This window comes from Saccopteryx bilineata, chromosome 1, assembly GCF_036850765.1.
Source record: "Saccopteryx bilineata isolate mSacBil1 chromosome 1, mSacBil1_pri_phased_curated, whole genome shotgun sequence".
Taxonomy (NCBI): Eukaryota; Metazoa; Chordata; class Mammalia; order Chiroptera; family Emballonuridae; genus Saccopteryx; species Saccopteryx bilineata.
The window spans coordinates 130,500,203-130,515,328 of record NC_089490.1 but is presented as its reverse complement, the minus strand read 5'-3'; the positions used below and the strand labels follow the sequence as shown (position 1 = coordinate 130,515,328).

Here is a 15,126-nt window from a genome sequence, read left to right as displayed (position 1 = left end):
CTTCCGATACTCTCTTGGGTGGTGGCAGCTCCCGGCACAGGGCTCCAAACCTGAAGTTAGTTTGGGACACAGCTGTGTACATGTAGATGCGCTGGGCTAAGGTCAGTTCTTTATAAGCGAGAGGGGATTCTGTCAGTCACACTCTTATCACTGGGGACCTGGCACCTGCCAAGCACTGTTGTGGGAGCCAGGAGAGACAGCAGAGGCCTGGGCAGACCACAGGTTCCTGCTGTGCTCGTCGGAGTTCTCCAGAGAAACAGAACCAACAGAATGTGTGTACTGCACCTGCGGAGGGGACTTATTTAAGGAATTGGCTTACATGATGTGGGGCTGGCAAGCCCAAGATTTGCAGGTCAGGTCAGCAGGCTGGAGGCTCAGGGACAGCCAGCATTGCAGCTCCAGTTTGAGGGCGTCTGCGCTGCAGAACTTTTTTTTTTTTTAGATTTTACTTATTCATTTTTAGAGAGAACGGAGAGAGGGAGAGAAAGAGAGAGAAGGGAAGAGGAGCAGGAAGCATCGACTCCCATATGTGCCTTGACAGGGCGAGCCCAGGGTTTCGAACTGGCAACCTCAGCGTTCCAGGTTGATGCTTCATCCCCTGTGCCACCACAGATCAGGCAGAACTCCTTGCTCAGGGGAGGGAGGCCGTCAACTGATGGATGAGGGACATCTGCTTTTCTCAGTCCACTGATTGTTAATCCCATCCAGAAACCTTTACAGAAACATTCGGAATATGGTTTGAGCAGATATCTGGGCCCCATGGCCCACACTCAAGATATACCATCACATCGCCTTCAGGAAGTGTATGTGCTGGTACACTTGGGGTCTTCTCACCACCCTCTAGCCATTTGCGTGCCATAGTCCTCGACACGCCTCTGTCACAGTGCTCTTCCCTGGGCTCCCAGGTCCCACAGCTCCCTGCGAGGTGTTCCACGGGGCCAGCTTCCTGGTGGCTTCTGCAGAAGATGGAATGGAAGAGGGCTGATGCAGGGAAGACTGGCCCCCACCCTTTGGGAGACAGCTGATTTCTCTGCTTACAGCCTCACTTGCATCCAAGAAAGGCTGTCCGACGAAAGTCCAGCTTTTCCTGCCATCTTGGAGCCGTGCCCTGTTTCCATTCACAGTATGAAATGCTGACGTAGTTGTTGAGGGTACTTCATAGGTTCAATGTATCAGCCTTCAGTATTGGGTCTTCTATTTTGATTTGCCATGTTATTGCCAAATCTGCCTTTATATCTGGATAACCATCTTAAAGGGAAATAAGCAAGAGAGAAATAAGGCAGGCTTTGTGGTCTGTCTGCTGTTATTCCCAGTTCCCCTTGTGTGCTTTCAATCCCTACGAGGAAATGATGTTAAAAACTGACTGCCTGGAGAAACGGGAGCTGTTAGTTCTGTTGGAATCCATGGGAGTCCGAAAGACCAGAGTAACAGGCTTTATTGAAAGGAAGAAAGGAACCCTGCCGGGCACTCCTCCTGGGGGAGAAGAGCACCAGTTACAGACTAGGGGTGAGTTATATAGTGTTTGGGAGAGCCTGAGGGGATACTGCGGCAAAAGTCCTGGTATGTCCGGAATGCTCCTCCTTGGGGGGCTTCGAGCATGTGGGTGTTGAACCAAAAGTCCTGGTATGTCTGGAGCCCCTCCTTGGGGCGGGTTGTCAATTTTTTGGAATTACTCTGTCTCAGGGTCATTAGTCCAGTAAGGATGAGGTCTGACAGATAAGCGGAACAGCAACAGGGCAGTTTGGAATTCATGTACCTATCAAGTTCATTTTACGTTATTTGTTCATTTTCCTGAAAACTTACTGATGACCCACAGAAATGTTGAGTCAAAGAGAAAGAGTCTGCACATTGTAGGGTCAGCCCCACAAGTTGTTGGTTCACTGTTCCCGTGCCAGGGTCTCTTTGGTAGCTCTGTACTGATGACTGTTAAGCCTAATCCGGAGGGACCCGAAACATTGAAGACACGAACAAAGTCCGTCAATTACACACCAAAGCTTTATTGTCTAGCTTGGCCAAGCAGCGGCAACTCCGAAAGAAATCTGAGGGAGAGCGCGCTGGCCCTTTGTTCTACTTAGTTTTTATAGTTTTGTAAGTGGGAAGTACAGAAGCACAAATTGTAATTAGGAGCCCCTTACCACTATTGGTTATAGTCATATGTCTTTAACATGATAGGACCACATTCAATTTGCAAGCCATACATCATTTTGGAGAAAACAAAATTTACAAGTCAACACAATGGTAGAAAGATGTCTCTTTACATATTAAAAGGCATTCCTATATTTTCTAGTGTTCATCCACCATCTCTCTGTCCAGAGTCACATGTATTAACCACATGCATTTACATAGGAGAGGTAGTTTCCATGGGGACAAATGCCCGCAAATGGCTCATTGCTATAAGAAAAGGTTTATTTTGGCTTTTCTCTTCCTGCACCTGGCTAGTCATTCACCCCTTTCCCCACAGGTGTGGTGGAATGTCTGGGAATCCATGTTTTCCTCCCCTTTGCATTTACAATACAATGCCAAGGGCCATCCTGGTCATGCCAATCACACAGTACAGGGACTATTTCTCACAATTTCTCTGCACACCTTAACCCAAATTAAGGTTCTTCAAGCCTCTTAAAATATTAATATTAATTCTGTAGTTTTGGTACCTTACAACACCTGCAGGTGAAGTGGTGCAGTGGCTCCTCAATGACAATTGTTCTTTCTGTTGTGTGTGGGACCTGGCACCCCCCCCTTTCACCCCCCCCCCCCCCCGTGCCAGAAGAGCCTGCACTCCCTTTAGAAAGGTCACCGCTGTATCGATCCCATCATGTACCCGTTTTGTCCATCCCCACTTCTCCTGTGCTGGCCTCGTAGGGATTGAAAGCACACATAGGGGAACTGCAAGTAACACAGCGAAAAGACCACAAAGCCTGCCTTATCTCTCTCTTGCTAATTTCCCTTTAAGAACAGTCCTCCCCAGGGGTTGCTAGGCTCAGATCTTCTGATACTTAAAAATCACTACCTCAGACTTGCAAGAATGAGAGTGAATGGTTTCCTGTAGGTGTCCTGCTGGCCTCACTGCTTACATTTTATGTTTGTCATGCGTTGTCTTTCCTACTGGAAGTCTGGTTCTGCTGAAAGGTCTGCCCTCACAGCAGTCAAGAACTATGCTGTGGCCCTGGCCAGTTGGCTCAGCGGTAGAGCGTCGGCCTGGCGTGCGGGGGACCCGGGTTCGATTCCCGGCCAGGGCACATAGGAGAAGCGCCCATTTGCTTCTCCACCCCCACCCCCTCCTTCCTCTCTGTCTCTCTCTTCCCCTCCTGCAGCCAAGGCTCCATTGGAGCAGAAATGGCCCGGGCGCTGGGGATGGCTTCTTGGCCTCTGCCCCAGGTGCTAGAGTGGCTCTGGTCGCAGCAGAGCGATGGCCCGGAGGGGCAGAGCCTCGCCTCCTGGTGGGCAGAGCCTCGCCCCTGGTGGGCGTGCTGGGTGGATCCCGGTCGGGCGCATGCGGGAGTCTGTCTGACTGTCTCTCCCTGTTTCCAGCTTCAGAAAAGTGAAAAAAAAAAAAAAAAAAAAAGAACTATGCTGTGTGGTTTCAGACCATCTCTCTTCTTGATTTAAGCAGTCCTGGTGCATTCTGTATGTGATTCCAGCCTCTAGAATGTACAAGAAACAGAATATACATAAGAAAAGGACAAAATCTGATTCAGGATTTTGAAAAGCAAATCAGAAAAACAAACTGCTATGGAAACAAAGTGCTATTAAACACTTCAAATCTTGTGTTCAAATGCAAGCTGCATTGTGTGGTTGACAAAATAGCTTTACATGATCTTAATAAGGGAATTTCTGACTCAATCCTGCTCTTTGGGGGAGATCGAGAGTATGGCATGCACATTTTAAGAGGAACACTGAGAAAGTGAAGAATTGATTGAAAATCCAAATGACTTTAAGCTGCTCCTTTTGAGAGAGAATTGTTGGAATCCATGGAAATCCGAAAGACCAGAGTAACAGGCTTTATTGAAAGGAAGAAAGGAACCCTGACGGGCACTTCTCCCGGGGAGAAGAGCACCAGTTACAGACTAGGGGTGAGTTATACAATGTTTGGGAGAGCCTGAGGGGATACTGAGTCAAAAGTCCTGGTATGTCCGGAATGCTCCTCCTTGAGGGGCTTGGAGCATGTGGGTGTTGAATCAAAAGTCCTGGTATGTCCAGAGCCCCTCCTTGAGTGGCTTGTCAGCTTTTTGGAATTTCTCTGTCTCAGGGGCGATAGTCCAGTAGGGTGAGGTCTGACAGATAAACGGAACATCAAGAGGGCAGTTTGGAACACACATATCCATCATTTCTCAACTCTGTGGTTACATATAAAAGAAAGGCAGTTATTAATTTTATAATATATGGTGAGGGGTGATGAGGCGAAAGAGGAGAAAAAATTGGAAAATTATTGCTTCTTCTGGAGAGAACTCAAGAAGGGAACCTTGCCAAGCCAAGTCCCCTATCCAGTTAAGAAGGTCGTCAATTTCCGTGTTGTAAGGTCTGAACCAGGCGATGTTTCTGAAAACCTGAGTGAGGAAGTAAAAAAATTTTGGCCCTGGCCAGTTGGTTCAGTAGTAGAGCATCAGCCAGGCGTTCAAGAGTCCCGGGTTCGATTCCCGGCCAGGGCACACAGGAGAAGCACCCATCTGCTTCTCCACCCCTCCCCCTCTCTTTCCTCTCTGTCTCTCTCTTCCCCTCCCTCAGCCAAGGCTTCATTGGAGCAAAGTTGGCCTGGGCGCTGAGGATGGCTCTATGGCCTCTGCCTCAGGTACTAGAATGGCTCTGGTTGCAGCAGAGTGACGTCCCAGATGGGCAGAGCATTGCCCCCTGGTGGGCATGCCGGGTGGATCCTGGTCGGGCTCATGCGGGAATCTGTCTAACTGCCTCCCCATTTCCAACTTCAGAAAAATACACACAAAAAAATTTTTTTTTTGCAAGGTAATAACTGAATTGCCTGCTGCGAGTGCCGAGTGGACAGAGTGACATGGTGATGCATGGTCTCCTGGATGAGTCTCATGAGACGTGCTGGTCTGGTTCCTCTCGAATGGGAGGACATGTGGAGATTTTTAGAGACGGGGAACCTGTTGGTGTAAGTTTTTAGAAGGAGTGAATATTAAAAGGAAGGGGGTTTGGCGAACATTCAGGAGGGAACTTCTCGGGCTGAGGGGTGGCTTCTTCCTGCTGTCATCCCTACCTATTTGATATTTCCCTCATGAAGTTCTCCTTGGGGTATTGGAGAATAGGAGTGTAAAGCATTTGATTGTAGGTAATCCTAGAGAGTTCTCTCATCCTGGCCTGTAGGAACTTGATAAAGAAAGAGGCAAGTATTTGGAGATTAGGAATGCAGAGATGAGGAGGGTTGTATAGTGGGTGGTGAAAGTTCTTCCATGGTAAAGTTAGAAATATTCTTTCCTGGCAGCCCTGGAGAGAGCAGTTAGTTTGAGCTAAAAGAAATGTTTCATGTCCATTTGTAGGCTCTTCTTCAGCCAAGAAGACCCAGCAATCTTGTTCACTTACTATGTTAAGGGTAAAAAGACTGAGAAGTGTTAAGAGGTGAATGCTATTCATTCTCCTAGTTCTTCAGGGATATGGGAGAGCTTTAGGGTTAGGGGGCCTGTAGGAGTTGAAAGATAGGATTCAGGAGGTTTGCTGATATAGGGTTTCAGATTTTTCTGTTTCGCGAGGGCAGGTTTCAGGGTTGGTGTGTAGGGTTAGGTAGATTTTTCCAATTTTCTGATTGGCGAAGGTCTGCGTGTGGTTCTGTAAGAAACTAGTGAACAAATGTAAGAGACAGAGTCTAAAAGTTAGAAAAATAAATAGGAGAGTGAGTGGACTAATGAAAGGCAATAATAGTCAAGACGCCCAGTTTGTGTGAAACTGTTGATTCCATGTATACAAATTCGCTAGACTTCAGCGAGAGAGAGAGAGTAGAAATAAGACAGGGCAGTGTCCAATCCCCCTGCCCCTAGACCTACTTTTATAGAGATTCCTAAAGCAACAAGAAGAGAAATTACCTGTATAGTTCGTTTGGTCCTTAGATTGACGGGTAGTGTACTAGGAATTGAAAGAGGCTCATGGGGTGGGATTAGGTTGATATTTGGGGTGAGATAGATTAGGGTACAGGTTTCTGTTCAATTAGTAAGGAGACACATAAAGGTGTTGGTCCCATATGAGTAGAAAACCCCTGATTGGGTGAGGCAGGCTGAGGTGAATAGAGAGTAGAAGGACAAGGGGTCGGTTTTGTTTCTCTGTTTCTGAGCTCCAGATGGTCAGGGTGGAGGAAAGAGTCGCCCTTAGCAGCAGTGGGAGTTGTCAGGATCACGGTGTGTGGACCTGTCCATGTGAAAGTCAGTCCTTGGGTGATGTACTGCTGAGTAACCTGTAAATCCTGCAAGTACTTAGGGAAAGGGTGGTTACATTTCTACTACTTTGCAGTTAGAGTTTAAGTCCTACTGACCACTGCTTCTAGCTGGAATTAGAAGCAGGTCCCAGCCTACAATAGGCATGGGGCATTGAGACAAGAGGAATAATGGAGATACTATACATTAAATAAAGTAACAAAATCAGATTGTCAATACCCACAGTAAAGATCTTTGAGGGATAAATAAAACTCAAATATTTAGACAAGGCATAGTAGATGGCTCTTGTGTTTACAAGAAATGAGATTAACTTATCTGCTACTTGGAAGAAATACCTTAGGCTCGTGAATGATGTCCTTGGGCCTTCAGTGGCAATTCCCAGCATGCTGGGCAAAGTCAGGTGACAGGTAGCTGGAGTAGGGCTAGAAGAGACTGAACCCTCCCTCCGTGGAGCAAGGGGGCAGCTTACCTTCTCGTGTTCCTCTTTCCACAGCAGAGGTGTGTCCCTTGATGGGGCCGGGAAACCTGGCAGGCTTCAGTTCAATGACCTTTCTTTCCACTCTGGAGCCAGGGCCCTGATGCAATTCTATGAAGCCCTTTAGGGCGCTGGAGCCTTTAAGAGCATATGCCAAAAGCTGGTATTTCCTGACTTCTTTTGGGCTTTATTTGCCTTTTCTGTTACTTCCTTGGCCATTATAGACCTTAAAAGCCATGCTCAGAAGATCTCACTGAGGGACTTGACTAAGAGCAAAATTGGAAATCCAGTGTTTAAAGAAGCCTACTAGACTGAGAAAAGAAAAGATTTGATCTGTGGTGGTAGGTGGTTGGAGACTGTGGAGGGTCTGAGTTTGATCTAGGGTGAGACTTCAGGTGGTGGGCATTAAGGTGATGCCTAGATAGACTAGGGACTGAGAGTGAAGTTGAGCCTTAGCAGAGAAGACAGGATATCCCTTTACAGCGAGGAAGTTAAGAAGGGTGGTGGTGTGTCTCCTTGAGGCAGGCAGGGAGGGGTTGTAGAGAAGTAGGTTACTTACATATTGTAAGAGAGTACTAGTTTTGAGATTGCTTGCTGTTAAATCCTGAGCTAGTCCCTGTCCAAACAGGTGTGGGCTGTTTTTGATCCCCTAGGGTAAGACAGTCCACATAAAGGTAAACAAAGTAAGAGTCAGGTTGTAGAGGAATGGTAAAGAAGGTATTCTTGAGGTCTAGGACCCTGAAGTGAGTGGTGTTTGAGGGAATGTGTGACAATAACTTATAGAGATTAGGGACTACTGGATGGAGGGGAACTATCACCTCATTGATTAGATGTAAGGCTTGTACGAGGCGATAAGCCCCTGAAGGTTTTTGAACAGGAAGGATGGGGGTATTGCAGGGAGAGTCCATGGGGATGAGTAAGCCTGGTTTAAGAGGTGGGTAATTATTGGTTTAAGGCCTTAGAAACAGACACAGTTATACATTAAACATAGACTTCAGATACACATATGAATTAAGGAATTTAAATGAGCGTGCTTTACTTGTTTCAATTCAAATTATACTAGAGATATTTTCTGACAAACAAAGAGACAAGACGGATTACTTACTCATATAGCTTAATATACAATTCTGTTTTTTTAAGTTTTTTGAGGTGGCAGGGAATTGCCAGCATAGAGGGGAGGAAAGGAGAAAGCAGATGGATGGACAGTGTGAGCAGCTGGATGGAAAAGAAGGAGGGTCAGACTCTGCAGGAAGGGGAGGAGGGTAGAGTACTGGTGTGGCTCCACATGGTCAGAGGAGTCAAAAAAGATTTAGAGCTCTAAGGGGTGAGGGGGAAGAGGCACAGTCACAGTTTATAAGGAGGGAGGAGGGGTCAGAGAAGAAACAGGCACCACAGCCAGAGCAAACAGCTTCAAAGTAGGGGGGAGGGGATGAAAAACACAGTGGAGAAGGGAGGAGGCGCTTGGAGGGAAGAGACCTGATTTGTGGAGGGACCAGAGGGCGGTCGAGAGAGGGGTACCCTGGGGGTCAGGCAGGAGGAGGAGAGAGTTGGGAGTCTGCGAAGAAGGAAAGATTAGGAGCAGAGGTTTTAGGTGAGGTTTCTCTGGCCAAAAACGGCCTGTGTGTAGAACAGAAGGCACAGAAATTAAGGACAGGAGAGAAGGGAGAAGGAAAAGCCTGCACATAAAGAATCTCTTATGACCTCCCCGTCCGGGGGCAGAAATTGTCAAGATCTCTTAGGATATTGTAATGGTAGTAGAAAGCAACCTGGCTAGGCGCTTAGACTTTCAAGGAAGTCCGTAGAAGCTAGCCACTCGGAGTAGAAACCTCCCAAACTGTGAACCTCAGAGAGTAGGGTGAGTCCCGAAGGAGTAGAGGAATAGTCTCTGAGGCCTGAGATTGGGAGGAGCCCATGTTCCAAGGGGAGCCTGGCTGGACGGTTTGGACTGGGAGGAGCCCACAGTAGAGGAGACTGGTGAGAGAAGGGGGCGTCCCCGCCTTCAGTCACAGTTCTGAGAGGAGAAAATCTCCATAGAAAGAGAGTCTCAGACAAGAGGTCGTCACCCCAAGGCTGAGATCCCGGGACATAGGAGAGGGGCCTGGCTAGGCGCGCCTAGACTTTCGTAGAAGTCCATAAAGGAGTAGAGGCAGACCACCCGTAGATATGGGGTCCGAAGTCAAAACCGTCCGACCAGGAAGGGGTGTTTTTAGAGAGAAATTTGGAGGCCAACAGGGGAAGGGGAAGGGAGAAACTCCTTACCTTTCTGGTCCAGCAGGGGTTCAGGACAGGGTTAGACTGCTGGCCAATTGACTTACAATTACATGTCCAAACAGAATCAGGGAGTAAGCCCGGATGAGCTGCCGCTGCCCATTGCTTCCCTGGTTGTAAGTTTGGACAGCCAAGAGGGATCGTCCAGGCAGTTAGTACCCTGTCCCGGGTTTCAGCACCAAATGTTGGAATCCATGGGAGTCCGAAAGACCAGAGTAACAGGCTTTATTGAAAGGAAGAAAGGAACCCAGCCGGGCACTTCTCAGGGGAGAAGAGTGCCAGTTACAGACTAGGGGCAAATTATATAGTGTTTGGGAGAGCCTGAGGGGATACTGAGTCAAAAGTCCTGGTATGTCCGGAATGCTCCCCCTTGGGGGGCTTGGAGCATGTGGGTGTTGAATCAAAAGTCCTGGTATGTCCAGAGCCCCTCCTTGGGGTGGCTTGTCAGCTTTTTGAAATTTCTCTGTCTCAGGGGTGATAGTCCAGTAAGGGTGAGGTCTGACAGATAAGCGGAACATCAAGAGGGTAGTTTGGAATACACGTATCTATCAAGACTAAGAGCTGGTAGCCTGAGCGGAGCAGAGGGGAGAGCAGCCAGTCTGACATAACCAAACAGCTGTTGTGTGACACTTTTCTTTTTTGTCTAGAAAGTTAGTTAAACAAGAAGCTTTAGTGGTGAGGTATTGGAAAAGAAAATTTGGAAAAGAAATTTTCTGACTGTACAGTTGAAAAGCCTGTACATATGAGCAATGAGCTTTCCATCTCTGGACTGTTATGATGACTCCAGCTCATGTCAGATGTACATGGGCCTAGAGCACCTTTAATTTTGAGATTTTCATATAGGAGTATATTCCACCCCCACCCCCCATATCAGTTTCCTTTAGATCTAATTTGCAAATTGGTCATCTTTAAGGTGAACGAACCCCTGTTGGCTTTCTCAGAGGCCACATGGACATACAGACTATTGGACCCCGTTGTCTGGCTGCATAATTGGAAAGCCTCTGCAGCCCCCGCAGGAGGATGCTGCTGATGGTGGTCCTCTAGGGTCTATGCCCTGCATGTGTCTCAGGCCCTCATGACTGGACCCAGACAGCTTTGTCTTGGAAGCAGACTCACAGCACGGGAGACTCTAATGAAAAGCAGTGCCTCCTACAAGTTCAATCAGCATGTGTGGTGTTGTCCTGGTGTTACACATTTGTTTACCCTTACTGCTTACACTCACTTAAAACTGAATGTTGGGCAAAGAAACCATAGAATGCTCATTTGTGTATGTTAATCAAAATCTATGTCATCACATGAGCCAGTTCCTTAAAATAAACTAATCTTTCCCCTTTTTTTCCTTCTTCCCCTCATCCTCCTCCTTCCCTCCTTCCCTCCCTCCCTCTCTCCCTCTCTCCCTCTCTCCCTCTCTCCCTCCCTCTCTTGGATGTATGTGTATATCCTGCTGGTTTTCTGTAGAGAACACTGATACAGATTCTGGTATTGAGAGTGAAGGGCGAGTTTGGTTCTACAGTTTCTATGATCTCTAATCTGATTAGATTTAAATCTACTAATAATGCTTATTTCTAATGGTCTAGGAGTGCTGATAGCACATGCCATGGTGTGGCAATGGAGATACACAGATACCACTATGCAGTATTCCTAGTCAAAGACTTTAAAAAGGCAAGATTCTCACTGGTCATGCGTTTGACACCTAATGTTTTTTTGTCAAACTAATGAATAGGATGAGATTAGCTGGCTCCTCCTCACTTCACTGGACAAAGTGGGGAAAGGGAAGGATGAGCTTGGGGTGCTGCATGAATGAGCTGAATATTTCTGTATGCTGCCCTGAAATAAACCCTTGGCCCCTGTCACTCCATCCTGAAGTTCCTAAACACCAGATCCAGCAGGTCATCCTGTGAGTGGTTGGGTTGTAGGGTAAATTGAAACCCTTCCTTCACATGGTATCTGCTGTTAGACTGAGGGCATTGACTGGGAGGAAATGGCACCCTGAACATGGGACTGTGGATATAGGGGAAGATGCTGGTGAGATAGGCAAATTGAACCTCTAAATTCTGGTGAATCTTCTCTGCTAGTAAGCGGCCCTCCCCGCCCACCTGAGATTGTTCATGCTTTGCCAGAAGGTCCTGTGAGGGCCCTTGCTGAGGCCCTTGCCTTGCAGGACACTGCTGACTACCCTCAGGATGCGCCCCCATCACCCTCTGTGCTTCTAGATGTGTTGCTAGACTTGGTCCCAGTAGATCCAAAAAGAGGAGGCATAAAGTGTGTGCTATACTCAAAAGAATTGCATGATTGTCCCCCTATACACAGGAGCCCAGAAAATATGTAGGGGATGGATATCAAAAGTGTGGGTCATGATGAAAGAAACAGTTGGATCAGGCTGAATTTACTGAAACAGGCCCACTGAGCCCAGATTCTGGATCTGGTGCTATCACTAGAAAGGTTTGCTTGGTTGTCTGAGACGTGAACCAAAAGGTGGCCTACACTTGATGAAGTCTGAGACATCAAGACTGCCTGGGTCAGTCCAAAGGAAGGATCCAAGGCTGAGGATGATTGGGGTGGTAGAGTGGACTTATGTTTGAGACCTGCTCACCTACTTGGCAGGGCCCAGAGGACACACTTCTTACCATGACTGTGAGGGGAGCCTTAACCGTCCTTAAAGATGTACACAGTTGCTCGTCTGTGCAGGCCAGAGATTAGTGAGAACTGCTGCCACTGAGCTGAGATCCCTCTGCAGTAGGGATAATTAGATCCCAGGAGCAGGGCCGAGTGACAGCACTCAATCACCAAAGACAAATGAGGATGGTACTATAATGGACAGCAGAGTCAAGCAGCCAGAAGCCTAGCTCCAAGACCTGTGCCGGTGGCTGTTGCCTATGTGCCCCAGAAGAGAAGAAGATGGCAGTGTACTCAGTTCTCACCAGATCCATATACGCAGAATATAGGTCAGTTGAGCACACATCTCACTTGTGTTTAAAAAAAAAGTCATGGCCCCTCGATTCCCAGATTGAACCAGTTTACAGACTCAGAACCTCTTGAGTGACAAGGAGGCTGGGACCTCTTGAGGAAGGACCCCACAATGCTACCAAAATTTTATACTGTTAAATCTTTCTCTCAGAGGGAGCTCCAGCATTTTCCCAGGTGGCTGTGTATTAAGGAGAAGGAAATAGACTTTTCAGGGATCCCGTACACTGGCTCTGAACTGACACTGATTCTAGGAGACATAAATCATCACTGTTGCTACCCAGTTGTAGTAGGAGCTTATGAAGGTCAAGTGATGGAGTTTTCTTAGCTCAAGTTCATCTCACAGTGGGCCCCCAAGCCCATCCTGTAGCTATGTCCCCAGTCCTGGAATGCATCATTGGAGCAGACGTACTTTGCAACTGACAGAACCCCACAGTGGTTCCCTTTGGAGGGGGGGGCCATTCTGGTGAGGGAGGGCAAGGGGAAGCCCTACTAGAACTGCATGTACCTAGGAGGAAAATATTGTACTAGAAGCCATCCTAGATTCCTAGAGGGATTGCAAGGACTAGAGCTACCATCCAGGCCCTGAAGGATGCAGGAGCTGGGAATCCTACCCCAGGTGAAAAAAAACTGTAACTATAAAGACAAGTGGATATGAAAAGAGCCATTATACAGTTGTTCTAGCTTGTGCCGATGGAACCAAGCTGCCTCCTATGCTGATTTTCAAACACAAAACAATGCCAAAAGAAGACGTTCCTCGAGGAGTGATTGTCCATGTTCATGACAAGGGCTGGATGGATCAGGATGGGGTGAAGATCTGGTTTAAGAAAGTTTGGAGAAGGAGACCAGGTGGGTTCTTACACAAACCTGCCCTATTGATGCTTGATCAGTTCAGGGCACACATAACAAAAAACAAAGAAGACTGCTGCAGAACAAAAAACAAAACTTGCCGTCATACCCAGAGGCTTGACATCCCAGCTTCAATCACTTGATGTCAGCATTAACCCTTCAAAGCTGCCATGAGAGACGAATGGAACCAGTGGATGAAGTTTTCTGGGGACAATTTGACATCAGCAGGAAGAGTGAAGGAACCAGCTATAGGAGAAATTTGTACCTGGGTGAGAAGATCCTGGGATAATATCAAGATTGAGATCATTGTCAAGTCATTTAAGAAGTGTGGCATTTCAAACGCCATGGATGGAACTGAGGATGAGGCAATATATGCAGACAGTGATTCGTCTTCAGACACAGATGAGGACAAGCTAATGGATGGGTGTTTTGACAGTGATGAGTTGTATGAATTTTATGATGAATAAAATTTGGGTTCAGTAACTATGTAATAATACATTTTTCAAATTTTGGGCCCCAAATATAAGGTACATTTATACATGGGAGTGTCTTATACATGGGGAAATATGGTATTTTATGTGAGCAGTTCAGGGCTTTTTTTTTTTTTAAAGTAAATTTACAGAATTATACAAAGATCACTATATTCCAATTTTAGGACAATGCCATGACCCTAAAAGTTCCCTCAGGCCTATTTGCAGTGACTCTTCTGGCCTTAGCACCAGATCACCAGTTGTCCATCCACTCTCTCTCAGCTCTGGTCACCACTGCCCTACTCTTGCTGTATGTTGTCCTTTCTGTTATGTTCGTCCTCTATATTGTCTTTGTGGACATGAAGTGGTATCTCAGTGGTAATGAACAACAGTTCATTAGTACTGTTCATTTTTCTAATGATAATGAGCTTTATGTGCCTTTTGTCCAATGTATATTTTGTTTTCAAATTCTTTGACCACTCCCCCCCTTTTCTTTGTATTTTGAGAAATTTATTTTAGGACATCCAAATGCATTTTCTCCTTTTTGGCTTCATTCAGACAGTATCCTAAGAAACTTAACCAAGATTTCATAATTTCTGCTTTTCAAAGAATGATATCGGAGATGGCTAAGCGTGTGTGAACTGCCTCCTCAGTCCAGAGTTAAAATCACAGAAGTTTGTGGAAGGATGCCACTCTACTCCAACACTGTTCTCACAGTTTCCCTAAATGGAAACACGTTTTTGTTATTTGTCTTCCTTTATTTTTTTATAGAATTAATGGGGTGACATTGATTTGCAAAACCATATAAGTTTCAAGTGCACAACTCAATAAAACACTGTTTGCACACCGCATCATGGGCTCATCTCCCCAAGCAAAGTCTCTTTCCATCTTTGACCATTTAATTTAAATTTTTATTTTTAATTTATTGTGTTGAAATGGTTTCAAGTGTCCTACTCAATATAACACCCCCTACACACTGCATTGTGCCCCCCATGCCCCATGCAAAGTCTCTTTCTACCCCTATTTCACCCTGTTGCCCCCCACCCACCATCCCTACTTCCACTCCCCCCTTTCCTCTGGTTATTACTACCCTGTTGTCTGATGTGAGTTATGTATATATAATTTGGCTAATCCCTTCACCTTCTTTGATCCTGTCCCCTCTTGTTCTTTCCCTCTGGCAGCTGTCCATCTGTGCTTTGAGACCCTGCGTCTGTTTCTATTTTGTTTCTCAGTTTACAGTGTTCACTGGATTCACAATATAAGTGAGAACATATGGAATTCGTTTTTCTCTGCCTGGCTTATATTCCTTAGAATAATAGTCTCCAGGACCACTTATGCTGTTGCAAAAAGTAAGATTTCCTTCTTTCTCATGGTGATGTAGTATTCCATTGTGTATATATACCACAGCTTTTGTATTCACTCATCCACTGTCAGACATTTGTGCTGTATCCAGATCTTGCCTATTGTAAACAATGCTGCAGTGAACATCGGGGGTGCATATCTTCTTTTGAATTAGTGTTCTGAGACTTTTAGGATATATTACTAGTACTGGGATAGCTGGGTCATAAGGCAGTTCCATTTTTAATTTTTTGAGGAAACACCCCACTGTTTTCCACAGTGGCTGCAGGAATCTGCATTCTCACCAGCAGTGTAGGAGGGTTCCCTTTTCTCTACACCCTCTCCAGCACTTGTGTATTGATTTTTTAATGAGTACCATTCTAAC

The 15,126-nt window shown here is 46.3% G+C and overlaps 1 protein-coding gene across 2 annotated transcripts in view; it reads left to right on the top strand.

Moving 5' to 3' along the window:
• SNAP47 (synaptosome associated protein 47) overlaps nt 1-15,126 on the top strand; it is a 71,206-nt gene that overhangs the window by 14,456 nt on the left and 41,624 nt on the right. The window lies entirely within an intron of this gene.